This window comes from Oncorhynchus kisutch, linkage group LG4, assembly GCF_002021735.2.
Source record: "Oncorhynchus kisutch isolate 150728-3 linkage group LG4, Okis_V2, whole genome shotgun sequence".
Lineage (NCBI taxonomy): Eukaryota > Metazoa > Chordata > Actinopteri > Salmoniformes > Salmonidae > Oncorhynchus > Oncorhynchus kisutch.
The window spans coordinates 46,163,788-46,170,020 of record NC_034177.2 but is presented as its reverse complement, the minus strand read 5'-3'; the positions used below and the strand labels follow the sequence as shown (position 1 = coordinate 46,170,020).

General features: G+C 42.9%; 1 long non-coding RNA gene across 1 annotated transcript; it reads left to right on the top strand.

Annotated features, from left to right (window-relative positions):
- The first annotated feature begins 3,287 nt into the window (after positions 1-3,287).
- LOC116373655 (uncharacterized) lies at positions 3,288-5,127 on the top strand. The gene is made up of 4 exons (XR_004209592.1): positions 3,288-3,428; positions 4,375-4,473; positions 4,571-4,660; positions 4,874-5,127. It is a non-coding gene; the product is annotated as an uncharacterized LOC116373655 (long non-coding RNA).
- Positions 5,128-6,233: the final 1,106 nt, after the last annotated feature.

The following is a 6,233-nucleotide window of genomic DNA, read 5'->3' as shown; positions in this document are numbered from 1 at the left end:
CAGACAGCTGCAGATTTAATATAACTGCTGGGTTACACAGTAACCAGGTCTCTCTTGCCAAAATAACCCACTTATGCAAGAAAGACCTGGATAGTGGCACATAACACAATGCTTATATAAATCTTCCATTTATACAAATAAAAATGACCCCTTTATCTAGAATAGATGTAGTGTTGCCTTACATTTTCTGAAATGTGAAGGACATTTGCTTAGCCTTCAAACTGTGCTTAGTTTAAAATACCGTTGGTTGGACTGCGAGGCAGTGACTGTATCGTTTTTCTTTTGATCTGAAGCCTGACACTGTACGACACGTCGTGTCTCATCCTCCGTCATTTGAATAAAACTTCCTCGGCATGATTTTATTCTAACATTACCCATGTTGTTTTTGCAACCCTCACAAACAAATGTTGATCCCCATGTAACGACAGGTGATATTCCACAGGGGGGCACTAAAGGTCTGTAACGAAAGGAGGTTGAACAATTTGTACCTTGAACACCATCTAAACTTACACACAGCCTCAACTATTTAAATGACAGAAAATGTCATATCTGCTCTCACACAGTACATTGGGTTTTTCACAGTCCATCATAATAAATACTTTTTGGCAAGGTATTTATTGTTGTCTAAGGTTAATACCGAAACGCATTCTCTCCACCAAAGCCCAAAGCTTACTAGCATTATAAAGATATCCATCAAGTTTAAGAGGTGTCACCACATTTTTGTAGAGATGTATATGGGGGGCAGTGCAAAGACTCACATTGCATTGTAAGATCAGTCATGCATCGTACCCAGTTTCTCTCTAGAAACATGATGAGAAGCTATGACTTAGCAGAGCACAGACACACAGATCTTGGAGCAGTTGACCTCCACAGAATGTGAACATTAGCCACTAATATCTGACATCAGTATAGTTTATAAAAGTGTATCTGTTTGTCTCTGTCTTTCAGTTTCTGTTTAGACTACATCAAAGATAGTGAAGCTGTGCAGCCACACCATGTTCAATCATGTTACCTAATTAGCTAGCTAGCTAGCTGACAATCTGTTTGACCTGTAGCATATAAACATTTGTTGACGCAGAAAGAAAGGGGATTTAAAAATGATTGATTGAAATTCCCCCTGCCACATTCTGACTGGGTTAATAACTTAATATTAAGTTAATATGGACCCATTGTCTTAGATTTGAAATCTTGGACCGGGATTCAAACACAGGGACTTGTGACTCGACTCGACTCAAACATTGATGACTTTGACTCAACTCAGAGTTAGCCATTGGGTCTTGTGAATTGACTCGGACTTATGCTTTAGTGACTCGACTACAACACTGCTGCCATGACATGGCTACTACTACTGCTACAACTAACAATTCTAGCAAGGGGTACCCCAGCTTGGATACACTTTTCTGCTGCTCCCTCAAAAGCATTAAGCAGACATTTTTATTATATCTCCCAACTCGTAACTCCCTGTTGGGGTGAGTCTATCTACAAATAAACGCAGCAAGAGGATAACAACAGCTAACACAGGGAGCTGAAATCCTGGGGTCCGCCTTATGTTCCCTCAGTTCTACCCCATTTTGAACAGATGCTTTCATCCATGACCAGGCCATGTTTTGGCAATTTTGCTGCACTAGGCAAGACAATTGCAGACATACTCCAATCCGGCAAAAATAGGCCTATAGTGTCATTTTATAACTAGGCCTACCATAAGATAGCCTACCATTTCTAAAACATGCAGTTGCGTTGGATTTATTAACCTAGTCCTGATTCCTGACAAAAGCTTATAGGTACTTGTCCTTTAAGATATGAACATCAGTTATCCATCAGCTATCCAAGTTTATTACAAGTTTTCTGAACACCTCACTGATACTGACTGTGTATCTACAAACCCAAATTGTCCTCCTCTTCTGAGAAGGAGTAGGATGGATCAGACCAATACACAGCGTGGTAAGTGTTCGTCATATTTTTTATCAGTTCTGTGTGGAAAACACAGACATAGAAAACAATCCCCCACAACCAAAATGGGGAAAACAGGCTACCTAAGTATGATTCTCAATCAGAGACAACGATCGACAGCTGCCTCTGATTGAGAACCATACCAGGCCAAACACAGAAATACAACATAGAAGAAAGAACATAGACTACCCACCCCAACTCACGCCCTGACCAAACTAACACAAAGACATAATAAAGAAACTAAGGTCAGAATGTGACAGTACCCCCCCAAAGGTGCGGACTCCGGCCGTAAAAGCTGAACCTATAGGGGAGGGTCTGGGTGGGCGTCTGTCCACGGTGGCGCCTCTGGGGCGGGACGTGGACCCCACTCCACCATAGTCTTAGTCTACTTAAGCGGTGCCTTTGGAGCGGTGACCCTCGCCGCCGACCTCGGATTGGGGACCCTTGCAGCGGGCCCCGAATAGATGGGAGACTCTGGCAGCGCTGGACAGGCGGGAGACTCTGGTAGCGCAGTAGTGAAGGGCGGCTCCGGCAGCTCCTGACTGACGGGCGGCTCCGGCAGCTCATGACTGACGGGCGGCTCCGGCAGCTCCTGACTGACGGGCTGCTCCGGCAGCTCCTGACTGACGGGCGGCTCCGGCAGCTCAGGACAGACGGGCGACTCCGGGCAGCTCAGGACAGACGGGCGACTCCGGCAGCTCAGGACAGACGGGTGACTCTGGAAGCGCTGGACAGGAGGGAGACTCTGGAAGCGCTGGACAGGAGGGAGACTCTGGAAGCTCTGGACAGGAGGGAGCACCTGGAGGGAGGAGACGGAAAGACAGCCTGGTGTGTGGGGCTGCCACCGGAGACCTGGTGCATGGACTAGGAACCGAATGGACCGGACCGTGGAGGGTCAATGGAGGTCTTGAGCACCGAGCCTGCACAACCTGTCCAGGCTGGATACTCCTCGTAGCCCAGCAAGAGCGGCGGGTTGGAACAGACCGCACTGGGCTGTGATGGCGAACCGGCGACACCCTGCGTAGGGCTGGTGCCATATAACCCGGGCCGAGGAGACGCACTGATTGAGAGCCATACCAGGCCAAACACATAAATACATAATAGAAAAAAGAACATAGACTACCCACCCCAACTCACGCCCTGACCAAACTAACATAAAGACATAATAAAGGAACTAAGGTCAGAACTTGACAGTGACAGTAATAATATTGCACACATATTCAGAAATCTGCAAGTTTTTATTCTACTTCTATATTGCATGATATATATATTTTTAAAATCCATTCATTTCCCTGTAATCTAATGAGATTGTGAACGTTTTCAGGCTTTGAAGGGAGTTTTCACTGGATTTAATAGAAATGTGAAATTGACCTGGCAAGCCTGTCTCTGCCTGAGCATGATCACAACAAAAGTAGCTGTGCAGCACGTTTTTTTAGGAAGAGGAGGATGGTTGCAGACGTTCGCATTCATGCAAGAAGGTAAGCTATTAACTAAACTGTTAACCAATATGTTAACTAAAATGGTATGTGATGTATTGGCAAGCAATGCATGTTCCCATTGTCTTTATTTGTAATTAATGTTAGCTCATTTATGTCTTTCGGTGGAATCCAACATGCATTGACAATGTCCGAAAGCCGCATTGTATCAGATATACTTCATCATGAGATTGAAATTGGTAGGCTCATCCAAACCATTCATTCATGTGCAATTGTTACTTTGCATGTTTTTACCTTATACTTATTTACTGCTTGCTAATGATTAGCGTGCTAGCTAGCGGTTAGCGTGCTAGCTAACGGTTAGCGTGCTAGCTAACGGTTAGCGTGCTAGCTAACGGTTAGCGTGCTAGTTTAGCATAATTGGTCAAAATGTCTTTGATTCAGAATACATGATTGTGGTTAACCCAATGTTACATGCATTGAACAATAATATTGCCCATGTAACTTGAATTGGTTTACAAGCTAGCTAGAAAAGTCAGTTCCTTTCATCTGTTTTGTCAAGTCATAAGCATGCATATGTGCTGAAATATTTAAATACATCCCCTCATTTAATTATTTTATTTAAGTTTTGGCAGTTTTTTTTATGACCCTTTCTTACCCAAAGAGAAATAAGTTGCTAGTTATTTAGGCTTTGCACGTAAAAGAGTGAAACACCACAACAGGAATAAGGATTGTGTAAAGTGTAACATTTGGTAGGACTGCCAATTCACATGCCTTGCTTTAGCCATATCACTCATACTGTTTCTTTTTTAGTCCATCCATAAAAGCAGATGTGCTTTAGTTGCATCCAGGAACTTGTATAATGTGCTTATGTTATGCTTATACTTGCTTTTTTCCCCCAGCCCATCCCCTTTGTTGTGTGCCGAGCAATCTTGTCATTCTTTTAAGTGTCAACCATTCTTTTTGAAACTTGTCTTCCTTTACGAAGGCACTGCAGAGGCTAAGAAGACGCATGGAAACTCTAAAAGAAACATAATTCAACTTGTAGGCCAGATTTGAAAAAGAAATAATAAAACCAGAAGCTCAGGTTTGTCAGTTGTTTAGAATGAGGATACTGGGGATTGCTGAATCATATTCCATTGCATAAGTGGCACATGACTAATTTAATATTATTGTATCCATAGATGTCAGACACCGAGGCTGCCAGTACCTCTGGATCGATTGTCTATGTGTTGGATGATGCACAACCGTTGGTCAGAACAGACAGTGTATACGTAAGTTAGTGTCATTCAACACCAGCACATACTGTAAGTTCTTGTGAATCTGCTTTGTAAATCAAAGACAGGCAAGTCTGCACTTTCATCCCATATTCATTGTATTGTAACAAAATGTAAAGTAGAGGAGCACAGAGCCATAACTAATCAAAATGTCCAAATACTTTGTGTTATCTCTCCAGTTATCTAAGATGCTTTTTTTCTGCAATACAGTTGACCAAAGCTATGCTTGGATACAAGATGACTCAATGATGACTCAATAACTATTATTGACAACAGTGAAGATGTTATGTCCCAGGGCCATCAGGATCATCAGAGGAAGGCAATTTCTATGAAGAAAATCTGACCGGTATGCCTATACTTTACATACACATGGACCTATTCTTATCTGTCAGTGCATTTTCACTCTGTAGTCAAATAAAATGTTATTGGTCACATGCACATGGTTAGCAGATGTTTATACGAGTGTAGCGAAATGCTTGTGCTTCTATTTCCGATTGTGCAGTAATATCTAACAAGTAATCTAATAATTTCACAACAACTACCTTATCTCTTCAACCGATCGCTGCTCACAGCTGCCCGCCCGTCCAGCATCACTACTCTGGATGGTTCTGACTTAGAATATGTGGACAACTACAAATACCTTGGTGTCTGGTTAGACTGTAAACTTTCCTTCCAGACTCACATTTGTATCTCCAATCCAAAATTAAATCTAGAATCAGCTTCCTTTTTCGCAGCAAAGCATCCATCACTCATGCTGCCAAACTTACTCATGCTGCCAAATGATCCTTGACTTCGGCGATGTCATTTACAAAATAGCCTCCAACACTCTACTCAGCAAATTGGATGCAGTCTATCACAGTGCCATCTGTTTTGTCACCAAAGCCCCATATACTACCCACCATTGCGACCTGTATGCTCTCGTTGGTTGGCCTTCGCTTCATATTCGTCGCCAAACCCACTGGCTCCAGGTCATCTATAAGTCTTTGCTAGGTAAAGCCCCGCCTTATCTCAGTTCACTGGTCACCATAGCAGCACCCACCCGTAGCACGCACTCCAGCAGGTATATTTCACTGGTCACCCCCTTAGCCAATTCTTCCTTCGACCACCTTTCCTTCCAGTTCTCTGCTGCCAACGACCTGCAAAAATCACTGAAGTTGGAGACTCATATCTCCCTCACTAGCTTTAAGCACCAGCCCTCCTGTAATCAGCCCATCCAACTACCTCATCCCCATACTGTTATCTATTTTATTTATTTAGCTCCTTTGCACCCCAGTATCTCTACTTGTACACTCATCTTCTGCACATCTATCACTCCAGTGTTTAATTGCTATATTGTAATTATTTCGCCACTATTGCCTATTGATTGCCTTACCTCTGTTATCCTTCCTCATTTGCACACATTATATAGACGTTTTCTATTGTATTATTGACTGCATGTTTGTTTATTCCATGTGTAACTCTGTGTTGTTGTTCATGTTGCACTGCTTTGCTTTATCTTGGCCAGGTCACAGTTGTAATTGAGAACTTGTTCTCAGCTAGCCTACCTGGTTAAATAAAGGTGAAATTAAAA